Source organism: Heterocephalus glaber, unplaced genomic scaffold (genome assembly GCF_053883595.1).
Source record: "Heterocephalus glaber isolate CG9 unplaced genomic scaffold, H.glaber_assembly_v1.0 deba00001757, whole genome shotgun sequence".
NCBI lineage: Eukaryota > Metazoa > Chordata > Mammalia > Rodentia > Bathyergidae > Heterocephalus > Heterocephalus glaber.
Genome location: NW_028258454.1, coordinates 4809589 through 4835873, shown reverse-complemented (window position 1 = coordinate 4835873; position 26285 = coordinate 4809589). Strand labels below are relative to the sequence as shown.

Genomic DNA, 26285 nt, shown 5'->3' with positions numbered 1-26285 from the left:
AAAATTGTCATATGGGACAGATGTTTGAGTACAGACCATATATTGGCTTCAGCTCCCCCTGAATGAAAAAAAAAATATTTGTTTTCATATTTTAACTTGGCCTTTTTTCTTTAATTCAAACCAAAAATGATGCTTCCAGTTCATTTGGGAAGTTGAACAAAATACTTTCTTGAATGAATGGAAGCGATACTAGATGCTGCCCAGTGGCCAGGCATTACGAGGCACCAAAGTCCTGTCAGATTGAATGTGGCTGTGTTGTGTGTTCTTAACCACTTTGTAACTGTAGTGAGTAGAGATACAAGAAATGATATGCCAAAAAAATTGAGTTAACTCAGGTTTTGTAAAAGCTATCACATAATCATGGTACTTAAAAATGTATTATCAGTGTTCCATGTCTTATAAATAGTACTTTTTGGAATTTTTATTTTGTATGATTCAGGATAAAAGATGCTTTTTGTATATTAAAAATAAAATAGTGAAATAAAATAAGAATGAGAGATAGTGTGGATCAGTTTTAATGTTTGGAGGAAGTTGTGTGTTTTAAACTGTGACCTTTTATTTCCTTTTATAAATATTTTGACTTTTTAATTTTATTTGATAATGGCAAATTGATGAGGGGTGTACTATGAAGCAACATACTTTTTAAAAATCCTCAAGTCAAATCTTTAGCACTTTTATGGCCTAATGAACCCATGGTTTTGTAAGTGGGAGAGAGTCATGGAGATCACCCCCTTTCCAGCTCACACTTTAGTGGGCAACAAAACCTACCTGATGTTTACCTTTCAATTTGTGCAGAGACAGAGATGGAGCTATGAAGTAAGATGTAAGCATAAAGTTCTGTTCCCATGGTGTGCTTGTGGTCATGATATGTTCTTTCTTAAGAGCATGGGAAATAAATGATTATATGTAAAATTATACAGGGTCATGAAGGCATTTTTATTTACAGTAGAATTTATGATATGACAAATTCCAAGCACTGGGGGTAAAATGAGATTTGTTAAAATCAAAGTATATTGTATACATATTTTAAGTCACTATCAGAAAAGTTACCCAGATGTGGTGGCACACCCTTAAAATGCCAGCACTTGGAAGGCTGAGGCAGGAGGATCACTGCAAGTTTGAGGCCAGCCTGGACTACATAGCGTGTTCAGGGCCAGCCTGAATTACATAGTGAAACCCTATCTCACAAAGCCAAAAACAAAACAAAACAAAATTATAAGAAGGAAAGAAAATTTTGTTAAAACATTTGATTATCTCCAAACTCTTTAGTCTTAAAAATTTTCAAGTTTATAAAAAAAGGACTAGTTCAGTGATAATATGAAAATATATGCTTTCTGAGTCCACTAATGCCAATGGAGTTGTAATTAGAGGTTCTTATTGACTTTTCCCTTTTGTTCAGAAAAATATGTTCTAAAAATTACTAAAAATGTTTTACTCAGCAGTTAGAAGGAATGAAATCATGTCATTTTTTACAAAAAGTTAAGTGACATTAGCCAGACTCAGAAAGTTAAATATCTTATTAGAGAAATGAAATACATAAATACTGAAACAGAAAGGAGACATGTCAGGAAACAGGAAAAGAGGAGATAGCTTTTGGAGACAGGGAAGGGCATCAGTGGGAGGAGGGAGGAGAGGGAAAAGGGGTGGGTGGAATTGAAAGTGGTCAGGATACATAAAATGCATGTACAAACTGGCCAAACAAACCACACCATTCTGTAATATTAACAAGCACTAATAACAATTAAAATGAAATAAAATATTTTAAAGTTTTTTGTCTTTATTTTTTATAGAGGGACTTTATTATTCTTACTTCAAGACCAGTATTGAAGCACCTTCATTTTTGGATGGCCTATGGATGATTATGCGTGACAGACTGATTGAATATTTCCTTGTAATTAATACAGTGAAATGATTCCATCTTTATCCAGAGGTAAGTGATACTGTGAGACAAATAATACATGTGGTGTGATTTTCTGCTCAGATAAAGCTACTAAATATGATGACAGTCAAAAAGTAGGGGACCTTTTTGGTTTATTGAATATAGATGTTCTTATAGTTGAGCAGAGTATTACAAAGTTCCTTTCTTCATATATAAAGGTCCCAGTGACCATGTTCATGTGAACTCAAAGAATGAATGTTAGTATGGAAGTCATGGGCAGGGTAATAAACCAGCCAAATGGAAAGTGAGTTTTGAGCACTGAAGAGGGTTCTCCGTGGGTCAGTGCACCTTGGCTAACATGTGGGTAGGCACAGTGACCACATGAAGGGCCAGGGAAAGTGATGAGCAGACAGTGACCTTGGAGATACATTAGTGAAGGGAGGTGGAAAGGGCTGGAGGTGGAGCTCAGTGGTAGAGGTTTGACCCACAGCACTGATGGCAAAAAGAAACAAAAGATTTATTTAGTCCCATAGTGCTTGACCTTAAAATGTTTTTTATAGAAATCTGTGAGTTCTAGAGATTTGAAAATCAACAACAGATTAGTAAATTGTAGACATTTAAAGATGGAATTTTCATGGTAAACACTAATTTTAAGCTTAAAGTTACCTCAGAGTACAGAATATTAATTGAAAATTACTACTTTTTAGTCTTTTTCATATTTAATAGGTTTAAATTATTTCAGTTTTGAAATGTTGAAGAGTATAGAAACTTAGACAGTGTTCAACTATTTGTGATCAACCATCTAGAATAAGAAAATGTTAATCGTTTGTTGTTTTTGCTCCAGAGCTTTACAATAACTTAAACATTTGAGTAACACCAAAGTCAGCTTTATTTATCTTCCAGGCTCATTTGCTTCTTTCCTCTTCCTACAAAGATGCCTTATCATAAATATGTGTGGACTCATCTGGTCCATTTTCACGCATGGTTTGACATGTTTTAAGTCCTCATAAATCCTTTCATCTGAATATGCCACTCTACAGCATTTTCCTCAGCATTATATTTTTGAACCTTGTGCATGTATGAGTATTTATTTCTTGAATTTTAACCATTTAATGAATGCCAAATTTTATGTCTACATTTCCTTATGTGTAGACAGCAAGTTATTTCTAATCATCCTATCACCAGCAGTTCCAAATGTAGGTTCCTGTAGGTGCTTCCTCATGTGCATGGGCAGGATTTTCTCTTGGCCAAGCACCCAGAGGTGCAGTTGTGGTAGTGAGAGCTTTGTGATCCTCATCAGATGTTGATAAATTGGTGACTCTAGCAAATGTAGTGGCCCATATTAGCTCTGAAATCATGAGATCTTATGATTTAGTTTTTATTCTTTTGGTGGTTGGGTTATGCTTCCTGTTTTAGTTTGTAATTCCCTCATTATGTGTACAGTTAAACATACTGTCACATTGAGGAGAGATTTGGATTTTTTTCTACCAGTAACCTACATAAATCTTTGTCATCTATTGGTGATAGTTTTCTTAATGATTTATTGGCATAGTTAGTACATTTTGTATACTTTTTAGTAATCTGTGCTGAGCATGTCTTCCCACTCTGACCTCTTTATTTTCACTCATTCATCTTTGTTGAGATATAACTTACATACAATAAAATGTGCTTGTGACAGTATATAATTATTACCACAGTCTAGTTACAAAACATTTTCATCATGCCAAAAGGTTTCTGTGTGATCCATTGTAGTAACAGTTTTCCTCCTTTGCATTGTCTTTTCACATTTGTCTGAAACTGATTGAACATCCTATGTGTGGATCCATTCCAAAACTGTATATTGTAGTAATCTATATGTCTGTATTTATGCCCAAACTGTGCTCTCTTGATTACTATAAGGAAAATACTGAAAGTACTTCTGCAATTTTGTATTTCCTTCTGAAAATTGTTTTTAGTCAGCTTATAAATATCTCCAAAAAAATTTTTGCTAAAATCTTAGGATTACATTGGATTTATAAACGTTTTCTAGAAGACTTGATATCTTAATTATAATCCATAATCATGGTATAGATCTTCATTTCTTCAATTATTTTTATTTGTCTCAGCAATGTTTGGTACTTTTCAATGTACAGTTGTCCCTAACTACTTTTAAAAAAATTTCTTATAACTCTTATTAGTTAAACTTTTTTAAATTTTCCTTTTTGTTCTTCTGGTATCATCAAGTTGGTTTTGAATATTGACTTTATACCTGCATCTTGAAATCATTGAGTTGTTTAAGGAGTTTTTTTGTAGATTCCTTTGGACTTTCTTTTGTATATGATGATGTTGGCTTTAAATAAAGGCAAATTTACTCCTTAGTTTCTAGTACATGTACTAGAAGATATTTTACAGCAGCTTTATCCAGGTGTAATTGGCATATCATAGCTGGTCATGTTCAAAGTATACAGTTTGATTTGTCCTGGCACATACACCCACTGGTGAAGCCATATTGCCATCCAGAAATGATCCTGTCCATCATGCCAGGAGACCCTTGTGCTCCATGGTAATCTCTTCATCTTGGTTCTCTGCCCAGATCCCATCCCTGGGAAACCATCAATATGCTTTCTGTCAATATAGTTCAGTTTGCATTTTGTAGAATTTTGTACAAATAGAATCATAGAAAAGTTCTGTGCCCTGGTGTTCATTTGTACAGTTGATCAACTGGTGGCACAGAGAGGCCAGTGCATTTGAAAGAAGTTGTTACTGACTTTTCCCTGGGGAAGGGAACACCCTGTGCCATGCAGGGACACAGGGGAAATACCAGAACCAGAAGTAGGGAGGAAGCATAAGCCAGAGCTCTTGTGCAGGTTCTCTGGATCAGGCGAACCAGGGCAAAGTAAGAAGCTATCAGCAAAATCAAAAGACACCTGAAAAACTTGGAGAAAATATTTGTAATACATATCACAAAAGAAGGTCTAATCTAGCTAATTTATAAGGAACTATTAGTTTTTCTGGTTTGGAAAGCAAGAGAGCTGGGAAGCTCTGGGAAGAGTGACACCCTCATCTCTACCAGAAGAAAGGAACTGCACAAACTCTAATTTAATGCCTTTTCTTGTACCCATCAGAAACCTGAGGTCACAAAGAACCAACACAAAATTCTGAGCGGGACAGGTGACTATGAAGAGAAATTTTACCTGAGCAGTCAATCAGGTAGAATAGATTTTGCCAAATGCCACATAAGCCAGCAGGAAGATTAAACTAGAAAATTTTAATGAGCTAGTAAAGGCTCAGTGTGAGCTAATGGAATATGCAAAGGCCCTGTTATCCCAGGCTTTCTTGGGGGAAGAGGTGCAATTCTCGAGAACGGTTTCCCTGTGTGCTGGTGAGGGGAAGAAACAGCACTGTCCACACCCCATCAAACCCATGTCCACAAATTTTAAAAACCCATAATCTGTGGGGAAAAAGTATCAAAGTCATAGTTTAAAGACACTGGTGAGTACTCAGTCCAGCTAGTAGTAGAATACAGCGAGAAAAATAATAAATTTTAAAAGCAGCTGCATCCCTAGAAGAGGGGTAGGGCCGCCTGTGAGGTCACACCTGCAAGCTGCCCAAGATGAAATCCTCTCACCCCTGTCCCTAGTACTTCATTAGTGAGCCAGGGATAAAAATATCATGAAATATTGCTGGGTGAGGTTTTGCTTTTTGGTGCCGGAGACACACTCTACCAATGAGGTATTCCTGGGTCCACATTGGATAACGTATGAAGGACAGTTTCTTTCTAGGCAGAGGCATAAGGGGGAAAACTCAAAACCAAGCTAAAGGCAAGGTACCATGAAAATAAATTCAAATCCCTGGTATCCATTGCAACAGCAAACTCCGGTTTGCAAATCATAGGAACAACAGACTTCAAACCCACTTAGCTAATGGAAAGGACAATCCTGGATAGTGAGACCAGGATCAAGGTCCTGGCAGGGTGGGTTGTCTGGTGAAGGTGCCATCTGCATTCAAGGTGGCACCTCAGTGTCATCCCCTGGGGACAAGGAACACTGTCTTTGGGTGGCAGAAGGCAGAAGAGAAGTGACCTGTAACCTGCATGAAACCTCTTTTGTAAGAGCCTTAACCCTTTCAAAAAGAAGAGACATCAATCTCCACCTCTTCCTGCCATCTCACTGGCCTTAAATTTCCACCTGAATTTTACAAGAGAACCATCAGGCCTTTGCATTGCCCACTGGTGTTTGTGCATCATCAGGCTCTTGAACTTCAAATCTGAGAAAATGAGCTGGAAAGAGAAGCCCAGGGAATTTGTAACCCACGTTTTTTGTTCCACATTTTCTTTCTCCTCTCCAATTTCCAAGAGTTTCCTTATGCTTGATTTTATATAATACTAGTTTTAATTTGTACTTGGAAGGAATAATAGGAAATGGTATACATATTCCATCTCCCCAAAAGCAAATATTCACGTTAATTATTTATACATTTTTTTCATTTTTCTTCAGTTCAAAATATTTTCTAATTTCCCCTGTAATTTTTCTTTTCTTTTTTTGTGGACAGTAGTCTTCATTGACACACATATATATATATGAACTAGTAGTGCCCAGTTTCTATCTCTTTCACATCTCTTTCTATCTCTTTCTTTCTTTCACATCTTTCCTTTTGTAAGTGGATGGAATTATTTAACACCAGCTTGATGGAGGACAATTAGCCCATTACATACACTAAACATTTAGATCAAGTCATTGGGTAGTGTGAAAAACTCTGTAAAGATAGGAAGCCCGCACACTCAATTCAAACTTGAATATGTTTTTGAATATTTTTTCCTGTCTTTAAATAACATGTACTTAATTGTGAAGCAGCTATTTGTTTTTTAATCAGCACATTTAGGGATCCATTATAGGACTGCTTAGATAGTTCAGGTGAAATGGTTATAGAAATGGAGGCAGTGTCATCTCAGAAAAGTCATTTATATATCAAAATCTATTTTGATATCTGAAAGTTTACAAAAAGGCTGAATTCTTCATGCTAATTTTGCTTTCTATAACTCAAGCACTCTTTTCTTGGTTATTCATGAATGTAAAGGTGCTTAATGCTAAACATTTCTTCTGAGCTTGGATTTGGATTAAGAATCTGATACCAAAGAAACCAGCATGGTCTTTCTACATTTTCACTAAGGTTAGAATCCTATAGACTCATTCACCAACCATCTTCCTTTTAAAAATTTTTTCTTGGCACTCAGTTAAGACTGCTGAAGCCAGATTATTTGGGGATGGAGAAGTGATGAACAGAGTTCAGTTGATTTGGTGTAGCAATAAAGGCTCAGTTATCATTTCAGTAAAGTGAAGTATAGATGACAAAAGCTATGTTCCTCATTCCTGGTTCAATTTTCATTACACTATTTTCTCTAAAAATCATTTTGGGTAAAAATATTTGCCTTGTAATGCCTACAAAAAAGACAGATCATTACATGATACTAATATTTATTTGTAAATACTAATGAGATTATTTTACAGAATTGACAACTGTTTCTGGATAAAGTTTTTAAAAATCCAGACTGGTTTATAATAACATTGAACTCTGGGAATATAAACTAAATCTATAGTTCTTTCATATTTTTATTGACTCACTTGGGTGACCTTGATAAAATCTAGAAATAACATTGACAGAGGATGCTTAATGGACAATTGGACTTTTTGCTTGTTTGTTTATAACATCAAGGAATGGAGAAAATACTTAGGAAAATGAGAGAGTTGGTAATGACCCAGTCAGGTAGAAGTTATTGCCTTTTCTGAGGGATGAAAGTGTCATCTTGATAGGGAGATAGAGGTATTCCTAAGTTCCCAGTAAGTGACAGTTTAGAATTTGGCACTTGATTGTAGCACTGGCCCAGTGGACATGGGCCTTAGCCTCATAGAGTGCATACTATGAGAAGGCTCTTAGCAGTTACAGCTGTGATGGACATGACCAGTTGGAAAAGAAGGTTGTCAAGAGAAGAAGTATTTCAAGAGTATGGAGCAGCACATTCAGAAGTCCTGCAGCAAGGGGGCCCTGGGAGAAAACTGGATTCCTGAAACAGAGGGAGGGAAGGGAAGTGGTGTGACATTGTCCTGGGGGTGCCAGACAGGGGCCTGTCATGCTGGGCCATGTGGTGGGGAAGGCTTTTGTACTTTATTCTCTGAGGAACTTTAACAGATTTTTACCTTGAGCATTATTCTGGTGGTGGTATGGGAAGGGTACCATTGGGCTCCATGAGGGCCAGAGACTACTGTGCTCTCAGCACATGATTTCTGAAAAGAGAGAGCTGTGAAATGCCAGGCCTTAGGAAGCACCTTGGAAGTAGAATCAACAAGATTTGGTAACTGATGGGAGGGAGGGACCAGAAGGAAGAGTCCTGTAATTCTTGGTTTCAAACTTGAATAATTGAGTCCCTTGAACAGTAGGAAACATGACAAGTACATGAATTGCTGTGTTTAGATAGAGGTGTCAGAGAGAGATGTCACATGGCTACCAGGATAAATAACTTTAGGAATAAGAAGAATGTTTTGGGCTGAGTACAGACTTGGACTCACCTCTATGTAGATGATACTTAGAGCTAAGGAAGTGGAAGAATTTTCTTAAGGAGAATATGCAGACTGAGACAGGAAGAGGGCAGGTGACAGAGGCCAAGGAGATCCAGTGCTGAAGGAGGAGTGAGTAAACAGAGTGGTTATAGGACAGACTTGAAGGAGTGGCCAGGGAGGTGGGAGGGTCACAAGGATGACCTGCACATCTTAGCTCCAACCAGTTAGAAATGAGGAACTTTGGCAGGTTACTTAAATTTTCTATGATTTATTTTCTCAACCATAAAAAAGTTTTATGTCAATTAATCTCCTCCATTTTGCCTGAGCATTATGAGAAATGATGACTATAAAACAAATAAGTGCTCTACACACAATCTTATATGTAGGATATGTATTAAGATTCTAGCTGTCCGTAATAATGGATCAGATAGCTCAATCATCTCATGCAGACTAAAGCTGCTTCTTGAGGTCAGAATCTGTATCTTACTCATCTCAGAGCCTAGAAAAGATAAAAACAATGCAAAGGCTTTCTCTCACCAACTTTTTCTCACCAACTGGCTCTACAGATAGTTCCAGACATCAAGCAATAGCAGCATTGCCTTCATTAATGACAAGCCCCAACAGTTATCTCAGTGTAAGAGTACTACATTAGAAGAAAGTATAAATGTAACCAAATAATGCATTCTAGGGGCTGGAGATGTGGCTCTGTGGTAAGAGCCCTTACCTAGCATGCACAGGGCCCTGGGTTTGATCCACAGCAACACACTTAACACACACACACACACACACACACACACACACCCTCACACCTTATATATGGGTAAAAATTATTGAAACTATTAAAGGGAGCATCAGTCTGAAAGCAGATGCTTTTGGCAAATTCATGAGCTCTTGAGTAAGAAGTACCAGGATTATTGTGCCCTTTTCCTTTACAGTCGTTTGTTCACTAAATAGAGAATAATTTGTCTTTTCAAGAATTGGGAGTCCCTGCCTGTTCTGTGAGTGTGATTTTTATCTTAAATGGACTCATGATAGGATATGCTGCATACCTGAGTTAAGACACTGAACTAAAAGATCAGACTGAGCTTATAAGGACTTGTTGATAACTGTTGATTATATGAAAAGGAGAATAAATGAGATTAGTTGACACTGAACTGAAAGATCAGACTGAGCTTATAAGGACTTGTTGATAACTATTGATTACATGAAAAGGAGAAATAATGAGATTAGTTGATTAATAGTAGGAGCATTTGTAGATTTATATGATTTTTCAGTGTGATGCAACCAAAAACTAGGAATGTCACTGGAAGAATACCTTAAGTAAGGCCTCCTTTTGATCTTCATGGGAATATTTTTAAACTAATCTTTCTCAGTAAAAGTTTTAATGAAAATACTCATCTTCCTATGTAAAGTTATTGCAGCATTATAGGGATCTCTCACATGCATTATTTCATTTATTCTGATGAATGTGGGGTTAAGAAAGCTACAAAACAACTATATATCACATGTAGCAGACATTTATCTTTGTTATCCTTTCTTGATAACAGTACCACAACTTTGGAGAAAGTGTGCCCAATCCCAGAGGATAAGTTGAAGTCAATTGTGAGAATCGTGTCCTTTGCTCCCAGTCTCTTTTGCTCTTTGGGAGAACCACAGAAGCTACTTTTTGCCAGTGACAAATAAGTGACCTAGGAAAATATTTGGCTTTCTCACCAAAGGATAGATTCAGCTGTCCCTTCTCTATTCCTTCCTGCTTCTAGTTGGACATGGTGCCTGGAGCCACAGCAGTCCTCTTGTGGCCATGAGGGAAAGTCCATCAAAATAGCAGACGTATCTAGCCTAACATACTCATGCTGCTGAACCAGTACCAATAGACAGCTATCTTTTATTTTTTGTTGAATGATGTAATAAATATCCATATGGTCTAAGCCACCTTTGACAGAATTTTTTTGTTTCTCTCAATGAAATATATTCCTAAATCTCCAGCTTTCTTTACAATTTTATTGATGAAATTCAAAACATTTAAACTTAAAAATCTGATTTAATTGTCCAACAAATATTTACTAAATTTTCATAGTGCTTAAATCAATATAGAGGTTGATATTTATACACACATCTTGGTTCAGGGAGTTTTTAGCATAAAAGGACATGCATACAATCAGTGAAATCTAGTGACATATTTAATATTGTATCCAGGACCCTCTCCAGTACAGTAGGGTAAAAACAAAGTATAAGGCTTCAAAAACTTGACAAAAGAAGTGTATTTTTTAAAAAAGGCATTTTGGATTGTTGTGTATGTAGAAATTAAAACAACATAATAAAGTATTTGAATCAATTAGGCAATTTATGATGGTTCCTGAACATAAAACTTAGTACACAAAATCACAAATTCTATACTCTAGAATCAAGCAGAAAGTATAATTTTAAAAAGATGCTATTTAGAATAGCATTAAATCCTGAGGTTCCTCAGGATAAATCTAGCAGAAGGTATATATGACCTTTATGGGAAAACTATCTGAAGTTTGTGGTGGTGCATGTAAGAAAATCTAAATAAATGGAGAGATATACCAGGTTAATGAGTCAGAAGGCTTACTATTAAAAGATGAAAGTTGTCCCAAATTAATTGAAAGACAAAAATCTTCCAGTCAACATTCTGTTATGATTTTGTTTATCCCTGTGAGCTGATTTCAGTTACTCAAAAATGTGAAGGGCCAAATATAGGTAGAACATGTTTGAAAAGATAAAACTTCCTTTATTGATTATTGCTGTACCATAATGCTAATGTAAATAAGACAGCTTGCTAGACAAATTATAGAGGGCAGAGGCAGAAGTACACATTTAAAGACACTTGGTGTATGATGAGCAGATACTGCATACCAGTGGGTAAGGAGAGACTTTTCAACAACTAGTGTTGAACGTGCATATTTATGGTTATACTGCTAATCTCAGGATGAGGAAAACTGCTGTCTCTGGAGTGTCCAGTGGGGACTCAGAGTGTAATCTTTTCTGTATTTCAGTTACTTATATGGTGGCTATGTGAATGTTCACTTTATAATTGCACTATAAACAAGAGATTTTATATACTTTTCTAGAGGCCATATAGGAAGACTTTGGAAAGATTGCTTTGAGTAGTTTTGTCAGTCTTCATTGTTCTATTTCAAAAAATTGTACTAATTTCTTTTTAGTGTGGAAAACATTACACAGCTACAACTAAAAATTTAAAATCAGTGTTTTTCATTAGGAGGGCCACCCAAGAGTGCATGGCCTCTCTAAATTGGTTACACAGTTCTGGAATATCAGATCATTACTAGTCTCCAGTCTTTAAGAAGGATGTGTGTATGTAATCAATATGTCATAAAAATGTCACCAATACTGTGAGGAGATTGGAAATGAACACATATGAGAAAGAAAAGAAACAGCAATTTGGGACACTGTCTCTTTCAGTTCCTTGGGTGATTAACCATAAAATGTTAGCATGCACATTTAACTTGATTAAATCTAAAATGGATCCGTATCTTTTCCCTTCTGATCAACACAAGGAATCATAGCATGCTCTCTTGAAACATCCTCTCACATCTTACATGTCAGTACCACAGTCAGTACTCCCTTTACTCCTCCACAGCAGCCATATCATTATCACCGTCTTTGGGGGCTGCCAGATGTTTGTTTGTCCACATGTTCACAGCTCCTGTGTGCACAGGCTGTCCTTGCTTCCCAGCCTTCCTTCTTTCTTTGTTTCTTTCTTTCTGAGGTGCAGCCTTTGAATTTCCTTTCATGAAAGTCTGTTTCCTTACAATGAGCCCCTTCCCACTCACTAGCCTCTGCTTGTTGCTTTGCACTCCTTCCTTCCTTTCTTCATTCACCCAACTAGTGCTGGTACTTACTGTCTTCCAAGTGTGAAGCTGGGGATGCGGTGAAGCCTGAGACCCACAGAGAACCCTTCCCTGGAATGCAGTGACCAGGGCAGCAGCAGGGAGAGACTCTGCCCCAAAGGGGATGTGAGCCCCATGTCCCCACACACAGCAAGACCAGGCAGCTAGGAAATGGGTTGTCACTCTGCAATGGTTGTTAGCTGCCCTCGTTCACTACTGCTTTGTTAAGACTCAACAAGAGACTATGTACAGTCACTTCTGTTACTGGTAAACAAAACTGGTAGACTCTGCCTTTGAAATTCCATTTCAAAAGGCAAAATTGCCTCTGTTAATATTATTTAAAGAACATGGTACAGACTGAAGTGCTAGTCTGTTCGTTAAAAGAATTTTTTATACTGGAGATTGAATCTAAGATAATTTGAATTTTTGGTCCTCCTGCCTCAGCCTTTCAGAGAGCTGGAAATATAGTTGTGCACCACTGTGCCTGGCTTGTTAAAAATTATTTTATGTTCACAAATTATGTTTTACTTTGAAAATATTTTAAATGTAAAAAATTATAAAGTTCAGATTATTTGTACAACTTTGGAGCTTGTACTTTCCAGATGAAAACATGACTACCTGGGTACTTTTGAAATTTTTACTAGCATAAATTTTTATTATTATATTTAAAGTACAGAAAGCTAAATTCTGACATAATTTTTTGAAAAACTCACCTATTTTATAAGAATTATGATTGCCTACTGGTTTTTAAAGTGGGAGTCAATTAGGAGATCTAATTATAATACTGTGCTATTTTTTAATCATGGAGACTTTTTTTTCTAGAAAATAATTTTTAAGAAATAGAGGGGCTATATGAGAACAAGGAAATATGATTACTAAAACTGCATATTATTTGTGGATTGGAATATTTGAGAAAACCTCATGTTGTAGGTTGGTATTTTAATTGTGTTGATCTAATTTTAAATCATTAGAGTCTAAAATATACAAAATATCGTACTTGGATTTTAGGGAGTACTTAGGTATATGTAGTTCTGTAGAACAATGGAAAGACTGTACTTCAGGAGGGAGATAGCTTACATTATTTCATTTACTCCTAACAAATGGTTCCAACATGATTGCTGTCCTCACAATACACATTGTGACACAAGTTTATAGAAGTTAGGTTACTAACTTTAGATTCCACACTCCACCTGATGAAGCTGAGGCCCCAACCCACCATACAGGGGATTGAACTCAGAGCCTTTGCACTGAACAGTACATCCCAAGGCTGGGCCAAAACTTGTAATCCTTTGGCCTCCGCCACCCAGGGGGCTGAGATTACTGCAGCATGCCACCATGCTGTCCACTTTTCTCTTGCAAAAAGAAAAAAAAGAGGGGCTGGGGATTTAGCTCAGTGGTTCCACCGCCTGCCTCATAAGCACAAGGACCGGAGTTCGATCCCTGGTACCAAGTAAATAAATAAATAAATAAAAATTTAAAAAGAATAAAACAGCCAAGCATCATGGCACACACCTGCAATCCCAGTACTTGGAAAGCTGGGGCAGGAGAATCTACCTGAGTTTGAGGCCAGCCTGGACTATATAGAGAGTTCAAGGCCAGTCTGGATTATACATTGAGACCCTGTCTCAAAAAAAGCATAGATAGATAGATAGATATACATATGTATATAAATATTTTACATTGTGGTAAGGATCTGCCCTCTTAACAGGTTCTTAAACATTGCAGCTCAATATTATTAAGAAAATGTTGTTCAGTAAATCTCTAGAATGCATTCATCTTGCATAGATGAGACTTTATACCCTTGCACTTCTCCAGGGTTGGAAGCAGCCCTGGGGCCTGACCATGGGTAAAAAGCTGAGGCTTTGCCATCCACCATCTTGCTTGTTTCTATGTCATCTTGATGCAAAATGCTGAATTCAAAATAGAAATCAACTTACTAATTCATCACAAAGGAATATAATGCACCAACAAGAGGTCATGGAAACTTATATAGAATATGATGGAGTCACTGGACAAAAATATTACATATGTATAAACCACATGTCCAAATGTTAGACACTGAGTATATGACAGTCAGAGAGAGAGACTCCAACTTCTGCCTTTCAGAAGCAGAAAACACTGTGTGTAAATGCCACAAGTTATATTGGATAGAAGTCTTTATGTATTGCTAGTAGGCTAATTCTAAAATCAGTTAGATAAGGGAATAATAAAAATTATACCTCAAATGTTTTCAATATATATTTCAAATTAAAGCAGACAAATCCCTTGTCATTTAATCTGTTGGCATAAAGTAAAAAAGCCTTGTGTTTGAGTGTGTGTCTTAGCTTCTTTCTCATTGCTGAGACAAAATACCTGATGGCCAAAGTTGAGGGAGAAAATGCATATTTCAACTCACAGTTTATAGGCATTTCAGTCCACAGTAGGTTGGCTCCATGGCACGGTGGCATGGCAGAGGGGCATTGCAGAGGAGGAACAGTTCTTGGGAGGCAGGAGACAAGAAAGCAGTGAAGTAGCCCCAACAGCAACCAAGCCTGCCTTTACATTTCATCCAGGCTACCTGCCCTTTGGGAGGTGCCACCCACACCCATGGTGGGGCACCTTTAATCCCAACATCACACACTTACACCTTGTGTCACATACCCTAGATCCAGCCATGTCTGAAACACCCTGCCTATGACCACATGAGACTTTGGGGGTACATCTAGTCACAAGCCATACCAGTATGTTAGACAAGTGGTGGTATCAATTAACTTTTTAATACTATTTTAATTCATCCTCCAAGGTTTACAATTTGAGTTTCTTAGTACTGTAAGTTTTTAAGACTCTTGCAGAGAAATGAGTTTAATTCTTTTGAGAATTTTAGATTGAAAATTTCATTTGACCCATGTTTTAGACATAGTCTTAATGTATACATGAATTTTTAACACTTACATTCTATACATCACATGGTTATGTTATATGCCTCACATGAGTGATTCTAATTCCAGTTCTCTTTTGAATTTACAGCTAACCCTTTTGAAGATGTATTGCATACATTCAGAGGTGACCTTGAATACTTGGGCCACCTGAAAATGTTACATGTGAATTCTTGATTTTGTGAATGCCCCAGGTGACACCAATTCATGTATTGTTGTAGACCAGTCTTGAGGTCACACTCTATAGGATGTCTGGGTCACACTTGCTGGGTCAGAGTGTGAATCTGCCCAAGGAATTCTCACAGTCCCTATCCCCGCCTTCTTGATTACTGCTGGGGCTTCTTGCTCCCATAGAGCTGGCACTTGTTCTGGGCTTGGAAGTTGGTCACTCTTTACTCAGTGGTCCCATGTGAGGAGCTCCAGAACAGAAGCTTTGCCTGGCTCTGAGAAGTAGGAACCAGTGGGACCAGGGTTAAGGTTCCCAGAGGAAGCCAACCCCTGTGTTAGGCAAATGATGCTTGCTGCTGTGGGCCTGACATGAACCCAGACTTTCCTTCAGGTCTTTTTTTTTTTTTTTGGTACTGGGGATCAAACTCCGGTCCTTGCACTTGCGCAGCAGGTGGTGAAACCACTGAGCTAAATCCCCCGCCCATCGCAGACTTTCATTTCAGGTCACTCATGTGATGTGGATGCCACTTCTCCAAGACACATTTGGTTATCTGTTCCTGGTGCTTCAGATGTATATTTAAACCATGATTCTCACGTAATTTTTCTGTATGCAACACAGCTAAGTAGATTACAGGTTAAATTTCTTAAAACTTGCTTTAACCTTTCATTGCCAAATTTAGGGTATGCTTTTTAGTTATTTTAAAAATAAAAAGAGTGGAGACAATCTGGAAATTACTATGCAAAAACTGATATCCATTTATGAGTTTAGGCTACATGTTTTAGATGACTATAATAAATCAAAATATACGTGTTCATATATGGCTTGCAAGGATTCAACAGCTTTTGAAAGATAATTATGCTTTTATTCTTAAGTTCTTTTATGGTTACATTTTAGGTATATAATACATTTACATTTATCATTATTTTTTGTTCAAAGTTTATGCAATGTGACTTATTGTTTTCCAGTCTGTGGTTTTTGTGGCGCTTTCATATATGTGCCCTGAAAAGTGCATAGAATTTGGAAAATACTGGGTTAGATAAGTGTGTGTGTGTGTGTGTGTGTGTGTGTGTGTGTGTAAATTCATTTCTGAATGATGCTTCTAGCAGTTCTACCTATTTTATTGCCACTGATTTTCTTGGACATATTTTTGGATGAATGAAGTTTATAGGCATTTCAGAAATTTAAGAATTCTGAGAATGTTAATGAGATCTCTCACTGAATGAAGCAACGATCAGTGTCTTCTCTAAAATCTCAGGGACCCATTGCACATCACTTATGTATCCTTGGCAGATCCATCTTCTGTCAAAATCATTTGTTTGTGTTTTCCTTCATTCTTTCCTTTTCTTTCTTCCTTTTTTCCTCCAACTATAAATTTGTGAATCATGAAAAAGTTTACAAATGTCTACATCTGCATTTTCATATATTTAAGTACATCCCACTGGAGAAAGAGACCATGCCCTACTTATCTCTAACCATAGAGCACTTAGCACCCTCCCCTGTAAATATTTGAGGTGCTTCTGAGGTACCTGATTAAATGGAGGTCAGTTTTGCATCCTGTGGAGGCCACAAGCATTAGAGAGGAGCACTCCAAGTCCTGATGTGTTACCTACCTGGCAAGTTTACTTGGGGGTTGCACCTTCATTTGGCTGTCCACTCCCTGTCCAGATTTCTACATTTGTTCAATATGTTTTCTCCTCTGAAAGAGTATGGTAAAGAAAGTTGCCCATTCCAACCTATTTGCCTTCATTTTCAGTTAAACTATTAGGAAGATATTACTAGGAATATTTTAACACCTGTGTAAGCTCTGTCACCTGCATATCCCTGAGGAGGGATGGGGTTAGAATCCCCTGGGAAGGAGAGCTCCTGCCTCACATTGACCTCCCTTTGATGGGAAGAGGAAGTACCTGCACATCTCTTGTGTTCTTGAAGGACCTGGTTGGAAGCTCATTGTGGGGTCTCCTTACCTAACAGCTTGGTGAAGGCCTTGTGGTGTTCAAGCAGCACTGACTACAGGCACTTCCTCTTTGGGGTCAAGTGGAGCCCACATGCCAGCTCCATGCTTCCTATGTGTTGAGGATCTGGGTCAGATTGCCCTGTGACTCTTATGATTCCTTCCTGGAACTAGACAACCCATCTCTCTTTCTCTTCTGGCCAGGGACTGAGATGAGAGCTGGGGCTTACTCTCCAAGCTAAGTAAAAAAACAAAAAACAAAAAAACCCCAGGAATGTCCTCCTCCTCATACCTCTCAGCTGCTAAGGAATAGTCCTTCTATTTCTTCTGCCTAGAGGTAGAAAATAGAGTGACAACTGAGGGACTATATCAAAAAGACATTGCAGGTCCTCCTGCAGCTCATCTTTAGACTTCCACAGTCTGTCTTCCTTTTCTAGCCAGAAGCCTGAGGACAGGCTGGGTGCCACCAACAGACCTCAGGAAAGAAACCAAGTTTGATTTGAAACCTCACTTTTTGGAGTTCAAACTTTGATCATCTAGCACAATGCCTTCTTCCCAAACTCAAAACTTCTTCCACTATTGTCTCCTTCAGAGTCACTTTTCCACATTTTACCTTTACTGTTTTCCATCTGCATCCAGTTCTCCCTGCCAGGTCCCTTGTTCCCTTCCCTCCAAACTCCTGCTGTAGACACATTATCACAGGTGTGTGGAAACTCTGCTTGAGGATCTGCTTTCCCTATGCATCCTGGGAACTCATCTCCTAACCCCTCCTGGATCCATGGCTCCACAGCTTTTCCATTGATTTGCCATCCTTGTCCCCCATCCTGTCTTTTTGTTACTCCCATCCCTGGCCTCCTTAATCCCTTCTTCCATTTAGAGCAGCTGCTCCTCCTGACTGTCTCTGACTGCTCACCTGATGGTTCTGGCATTTGGTCATAATCCCCCACTTCCAGGGTGTCTTCTGAAGAGCCCATCTGGAGCCCTGCTGTGCAGAGTGGGAAGACACTTGACAAGTGCCCATGAGTTCTTTCAAATACCTTGTTCCTCTCCACACAATCCAGACTCGGCTCTGTCCAAATTGTACTTTACCCACCCTGGGCTCTATATGCAAGTCGTCTTACCTCATCCTTCCAAATTCACAGGATGAAAGGCCAGCCTCTTGGGGATGTGATTAGAGTACTGGGCCACTGCACAGCACACTTTATTTGTTTTTCAGGGTAGACTTGCTTGATAGTCACAGCAAACATGGAAATAACAATGGGGATGTGTTCTGGGAAATGGAGATTTGCTTGAAATTGTCATTGTGCCAACCTCATAGAGTGATCACACCTAACTGTGACAGCTCACAGGGCAGGAGGTGATACCATCTTGTACAAGCACTATGGCTCTGTGGTCCATCACTGGCCAAAATGTCATTTGTGACACATGACTGTTCATTGCATCTGTTGTGGAGCCAACCCTCTATCCACCTGTGAATGTTTTTTTATCATCCTGAGTAGAAACTCTGGCCCATGAAACCATGTATGCCCACTCCCGTCTCACAAGCCCTGGGAACAAGTGTCCTTTCTGTTCCTATGAAAGGACAGCTCTGGGCTCCTTGTGTACCTAGCCGTCTTGTGGGCTCAGACCATGGTGTCCTCAGTGTCTGCCTTCTTCCTCTTAGTGCAGTGTCCTCAAGGCCCCACATTGGTGCAGGATGTCACAGTGCCCTCCTTTCTGAGGGAGGTATTACAGTCAACTGTGTACATGGATGATATATTTTCATAGCCATTTATTCATAAGGGGACATTCAGGTGGCTTCCACATGGAGATTCTAGGTCTTGTTTTGATCCAGTCCTGGAAAGGTGACCAGGGCTATCTCTTGTTTGGGCTGTGCCTGAAGTTTATTTGGTACTTTTATCCCTGGCATGTTTTCCCTTAACCCACACAAGGCATTAAGACTTCAAAGTGGAGAATTCTCCTGCAGGGAATTTTGGCCTCTCTCCCAGGGTTCTAAAACTCATCAAAAAAATAAAAATAGACCTAGTATGGTGGCCCCTGCCTGTAAGAGTAGAACTCAGAAGGCTGAGGCAGAAGGATGGCTGAAAGTTCAAGGCCACACTCACTGTGTACCTCAGGCTGTCTTCCAACTTGTGGCATTTGTCCTTCCTCAGCCTCCTCAGTGATGGGATTGCAAGTGGGTGCCTCCAACTCCAGGTAAGAATTGGAGAACCTTGATGGTATACCAAAAGCCTATGTGATACAGAATTTGTCCCTGTCACAGCATTAGTGTTTAGTGGTGGATTCTGTAGGAGGCAGGACCTTGCAGGAGGGAGTGAGGTCACTGGGGCCCTCCCTTTCAAGGGTCAGCAGGCCCCCTGGCCTGGCCTCTTCTTATCTTTGGCTTCCTGGCAGCCATGAATTGAGGAGATTTGCTCTTACACCTGCTCTCACCATGACCTGCTGCCCTGGCACAGGCCCACACAATTTCCTCTTTTTATGTTAAATTTAAGTATTTGCTTATAGTTTGAGGAAGCTAGTATAAACTGACTCAGTAACTTAAATTCTTTTTCCACAGCTCTGTAAACAGATTTATTTTGGGGACCATGTACCAGGTAGAAAGAACTGAGTCTAAATAAAACCACATTAATGATGATGGGCATGGGGTCTCTACGAAATTCTCAGTAGAAAATGCTGCCTCCTATCAAGAAAGATTTTCCCCATGTTTCCTTGCTGGAATAAAAGTTGAAACAAAGAAAGGCGGATTATATTCTGTTGTGCCTTTGTACCAAAAATTACTGTCCAGAGACTTGTGTCCTGGATGAGAATTTTTTTCTAGATCTCTTCATCATCTTGGAAATGTGGGTGGTCCCAATATCTAAATCATAAATTTCTGTGAAGTATAAGTGGGTTGCTGCATTTTCACCAAACTTCAGATTTAAGAAATTTAATTCAAATATTGTGGATAGGCCAGTAATACTGGTACTCTGGGAAGCTAAGTCAGGAAGATCACAAATTTAGGCCAGTCTGGAAATCTCAGTGACTTACCAAGATCCTGTTACAAAAAGTAAAAAAGGGCCTGGAACCTTGCTCAGGGTGTAGGTCCTGGGCTTACTCCACCTTATCACAATAAAAAAGGAAAGAAATGTGGTCAAATAACAATAACATTGTGGAGACTATACAAGCGATGCACCCTGACACATTCACACAGATTGGGAGGGTGAGAGGACTGTTCATCTTTATCATATTTCCTGGAGAGCTGCATGTCCTGACCTCTTTAAGCACAAGGAATGCTCATGTTTATTCACCACCCAGCTCCTCTTTGCATCACCAGAGCCAGGAGCCAAGCAGATGACAGAAGTACATGGGAGGCTCATAATAGAAAAATGAAGAACAAATGTGCAAGTGAGAATTTTTATTTATAAGAATTTGAGGTTGTTAAACCTTATCTCTGAGGATAAAGCATATATCACTACAATAGAGAAAATGATAAAAGCCTCCCTTAAATGGTCATATGTTTATGGACATGAAATAGTTGAAATACCTAACACAATACTTTGTGGGAACAGCATGTTTTCAAAACTACAGTAGCTAAAAGTAGTTAAAAGAAACATAGCAACAATTCCATGTTCTGCATGTTCAAAGAAACCAGTGAAGTTTACACATATTCTAAAGAAATCTCGACAATCCTATGGCTCTGTTACATTTTTAAAGTAATTCATTCCCATTTGAGCCTTTACAGGTCACTAGGAAATAATCTGCAGAAATAAAATAATTTAAAAAACCCCAGGTCCTCCAACTATGATTTGTAGTGAGCATGTAAAATTACAAGGTGCCTGAGGATGAGTGGAACCAGAAAGTCCCAGGTTCTCATCCTCTCTGTTGACTCCTGGCTCCTGGGACTGTGATGGAGTGAGTCCATTGGGCTCCTTCTGGAAGAGTCTGTTCTCATCGGGATGGGAAATAACCAATGTTATCAGGCTGTACAGATGTTCACTTCCTTAAAACTTCTACTTTGAATGTTAAATAGTCCACAGGCTGGAGAAAAACCTTTGGCGGTCCCTGAAAGAGTTCTCCCAATGTGACCCCATGAAGCAGCCATTCCATACTTAGCCCAAACCCAAAAAACTGACAACTGCTAAGGATAGAAGAACTGGTGCACAAATGATTCACCACAGCCTATGTACCAGAAACAAAGGTTAGAAACCACCCAGTCTTGCTGATCAGACATCAGGATTTGAAGCAGTGAGTTTCTAGACAGTCCCTTAAAGTCTTTCCCTAACCTATGGAGAATCTGAGTGCAGGGTTCCAAGGGTGAGTGATGAAAACAAATCTTTTACTGCTGGTGGAGGGATTGAATTTAAAGCAGACATTGAGTGTAGGGGTGCAAAGGCTGTGGGAAACAGGCACCTAGTATTGTTCCAGGAACCACCTGCAAAGCTGAGGAAGCCAACTTTGGGTGGATCTCAGTTTGGACTTCCTGAGCCATTCTGCTGGGTTTTACCAAGGACCAGGCCATCAAGGCACCTCAGCTGAACATAAGACTTCTGAATGCAGGTGGTTGACATCAGAATTCCTCTACAATATGCCTTTTTAAAATTTATTTATTTTGCCACACAGGGGATTGAACCCAAGTTCCATTCATTTTTCATGCTGACCTACATTTCCAACCGTTTTTTGATTAATATTTTAAGATAGAGTCTCATGATGCCACTCAATAGTACAGGCTAGACCTGAGCTGGTGATCTTCCTGCTTCAGCACCCCAGAGTGCTGGGATGACAGGTATGCAACTCTTCCCACTCTGATGGAAGGAGCCTGTCTTTAATGGCTTCTACCTTCATTCGAATTTCCATGTCTCCACTTGCCCTGCTCACTTCAACTCCCTCCTCCCCTAACACACCCATCAGACTTTCAGCTTCTTCCATGTCTCAGCCTTTCCTGCACTGCTAAAATTGATTCCGCTTCTTTCTTGGTCCCCCTTCTGAACTCATCTGTCTGCCAGTATTTGGACTTACTTTCTTCGAACTAATGAGTTGTTCAAGCCACTGTGCTCCACAGCTGCTCGCCTGTTCTCTGATTCTCCCATCCCCCACTATGATTTGCTACAACCATGCAGCATCCATGCTCTTAGCCCTTTCATCTCCACCCCCATGGATTTGACAGCTTTGGCTTTTCTGATCATCACACTTACTCAGAAATAGCTGCTGTATGCTCACTTCCACAGTTGTTCCTAATTTTCTAGATTTCTCTTCTAGTATGTAAACCTGGCATAAGATGTGAGAAAGAATGTCCTATGACTGAAATTCCACAGGGATGCCCTCCTTGCCTGTGTGCTCCTCCCTACCCTGGATCAATGCCAGGCAGTGTCCCTCATTTAGATGCTTTTCTTTTACTTAGGATTTACAGTGATCATCCAGGCACCCACAGAGTTTGCTTCCTTGCTTCGCTCTTCCTGGCTTTTCTACTGCAATCTCTACCCATCATTTCATTCTTTAAATCTGTAGGATACATTTTTTGTGTTATGCTTGGTGTTTCTTTTGCATGTTTCCTTTGCATACATGAAAAGAAAATCAGCATTCCTTTTCATGTTTAAGAAATTTGGTGAAATAAAACAATTCAGACTGACAGTATCGCACACATCAAGAAGGTGGGAAGTGGAGTCATGCGGAAGACACCGAATCAGCCCGCCTCAGACAGGCAGGTCTGTGCACGCCCTACCGAGGTCGTGAGTCATGCAGAAGACGCCGAATCACCCCACTGCAGACAGGCAGGTCTGCCCACACCCTACCAAGGTCCCCAGTCGCGCAGAACACACGCCGAATCAGCCCGCTGGAGACAGGCAGGTCTGTGCACGCCCTACCGAGGTCCTGAGTCACGCGGAAGATGCCAAATCACCCCACTGCAGACAGGCAGCCACCTGATTCCACATTACCAAGGTGCAGAGGACACCAGACCACCAGACCAAGGTACTGAGTCCCACTGTTCCCGGCCCAGAGGTAGGGGCTTCTGAGCCTTCATCCCACTGCTCCTGGTCCACAGGAAGGGGCTTTCCGGTCACCATCCCTCCTGCTGCTCCCAGCCCAGAGGAAAGGGCTTTTGGGCCACCTTCTGTCCCGCTGCTCCTGGCCCAGAGGAAGGGGCTTCCAGGCCACCATCCCTCCTACCGCTCCCAGCCCAGAGGGAGGGGCTTCTGAGCCACCATCCCACTGCTCCTGGTCCAGAGGAAGGGGTTTCCCGGCCACCATCCTTCCGGCTGCTACCAGCCCACAGGAAAGGGCTTTTGGGTCACCATCCCTACCGCTGCTCCCGGCCCCTGTCCCACCTCACCCAGCTCAGAGGAGGTAATCCGTGCAGGCGCTAACAGTCCCCCGCCCCAGTCGAAATGAGAAAACACATAAATAAGTCTCAAAACCAGACTTCCAGATCACCTACAGCAACCCCAAAGGGAAATGAGATGGAACACTCTGATACTCAACCACCTGGACCCACTGAACTGGCAACAAAAGGGGATCTGGAAAAAATGAAATCAGAAATAATTTCTCAGATAACAGGAGAAATTGTGCCCTTAGTGCAAGACATAATTAATAAATCTAGAGAGGAGCTGAGGAACATGATGGAATCCCAACATAAGAAACAAATGGAATCCATAAAACAGATGCAAATAGATTTCCAGGACATGAAAAACTCCATTGAAAGTCTACACAGCAGAATGAGCCAATGTGAGGACAGAATTTCAGATATAGAAGATAAGGTTGCAATTAGTGACCAGGAAAAGAAAAATTGCTTCAAAATTATAAGGGAACATACATGAGAAATCCATCCAGCAACTGCTAGATGATTCCAAAAAGAATAACATAAGACTGATTGGGCTCAATGAAGAAACAGGAGAGAGTGCAGATGACATAAAAAATCTCGTCACAGAAATAATGGCAGAAAACTTCCCAAGCAGGGGAAAAGAGCTTCACATACAAATAAGTGAGGCATATAGGACTCCAAATAGCCTCGATCAAAAAAAATCTACACATAGGCATATAATTGTTAAGATTCCAGAAACACAACAGAAGAACAAAGTTCTCCAAGCAGTCAGAGAAAAGAAACAAATCACATACAAAGGAAAGCCCATCAGAATCACAGCAGACTTCTCAACACAAACCATCAAGGCAAGAAGAGCTTGGAGTGACATATTCCAAGCCCTAAAAGAAAACAGCCTCCAACCCAGATTGATGTACCCTGCAAAACTATCTTTCAAAATGGATGGAGAAATAAGATACTTTCATGACAAAGAGCACCTTAGGAACTTCGTGAATACCAAACCAGCACTCCAAAGAATTTTACACAATAGCCTAGGAACAGACATTGAGGATCACAACCCCAGGAAGCCCAGCAGAATGAACCCATCTGGCATGACAAATTAAATGTAAAGGGGGAGAACCCAACAAAAAGAAAAAGTCATGGCAATGACAAGTCAATATGTTTCAGTTATAACCATCAATGTTAATGGTTTCAATTCACCAATCAAAAGAAACAAACTGGCAGAATGGGTCAAGAAGCAAAATCCAACAATATGCTGCATATAAGAAACACACTTAATTCAAAAGGAAACTCACAGACTGAAAGTGAAAGGGTGGAAAACAATACTGCATGCGACAGGAACCTCCCCAAAAAGCAGGAGTAGCTATCCTCTTTGCAGATCAAGTAGATTTCAAACCAACACTGATGAAGAGAGACGAAGAAGGACACTACATCCTTGTAAAGGGAAGAATCCAAGAGGAAGAGATGACAATCATAAATATCTATGCACCAAATACTAGTGCACCCAACTATATAAAACAAATACTAATGGACATGAAAAGCCATATATGCACTAATACATTTGTAGTGGGGGACCTCAACACCCCACTGTCACAAATAGATAGATCAACTAGACTAAAAATAAGTAATGAAATACTGGAACTCAATTGAACTCTTGAACAAATGAACTTAACAGATGTTTACAGAGTGTTCCACCCCACAAAATCAGAATACACATTCTTCTCAGCTGCACATGGGTCATGCTCCAAAGTAGACCACATACTCACACATAGAATATGTTTAAGGAAGTGCAAAGGAATTGAAGTTATCCCCTGTATATTATCAGACCATAGTGCAATGAAATTGGAGATCCATAGCAAAAGAAACTCAAAAAATATCATAAACACATGGAAATTGAACAACACACTTCTGAATAACCAATGGGTCACAGAGGAAATTAAAGAAGAAATCAGACAGTTCCTTCAATTAAATGACAATGACAATACAACGTATCGGAATCTATGGGACACAATGAAAGCAGTCTTACGAGGGAAATTCATAGCAGTGAATACACATATTAGGAAAACAGAATGAGCCCAATTAAACAACCTGATGCTGAACCTCAAGCTTCTAGAAAAAGAAGAGCAGGACAACCCCAAAGCTCATACAAGGGAGGAAATTATAAAGATCAGAGGAGAAATCAATGCAATGGAGACTAAGAGAACAATACAAAAAAATCAGTGAAGCCAAGAGTTGGTTCTTTGAAAGAATCAACAAAATTGATAAACCTTTGGCCAACCTTGTCAGAAAAAGGAAAGAAAAGGCCCAAATCCATGCAATTAGGAATGAAAAGGGTGAAACTATAACAGACCCAGCAGAAATCCAGATGATCATCAATACCTACTTCCAGAACCTATACGCCAATAAGATGGAAACACAGAACAAATGGACAGATTCCTAGATACATATGAATTACCAAAGTTGAATGAGGAAGACCTAAAAATTCTGAAGAACCCAATATCAATGAATGAAATTGAAAATGTAATTAAAAACTTATCACCTAAGAAAAGCCCAGGCCCTGATGGCATCACTGCTGAATTCTACAAGACATTTAGAGAGGAACTGCTGCCGCTACTGTTTAAACTCTTCAATGAAATTGAAAGGGAAGCAATACTCCCAAATTCATTCCTGGAAG

At 39.5% G+C, this 26285-nt stretch overlaps 1 long non-coding RNA gene across 5 annotated transcripts in view; it reads left to right on the top strand.

Moving 5' to 3' along the window:
* The window catches only part of LOC101704690 (uncharacterized), a 46588-nt gene extending 20912 nt beyond the window's left edge, over positions 1-25676 (top strand). For 4 of the 5 annotated variants that reach the window (XR_015447410.1, XR_015447411.1, XR_015447409.1 and 1 more), the window contains one exon: positions 1791-25676. This is a non-coding gene — a long non-coding RNA (uncharacterized LOC101704690). The remainder of the gene's footprint in view (positions 1-1790) is intronic. The other variant, XR_015447412.1, reaches the window with a different exon arrangement.
* Positions 25677-26285: the final 609 nt, after the last annotated feature.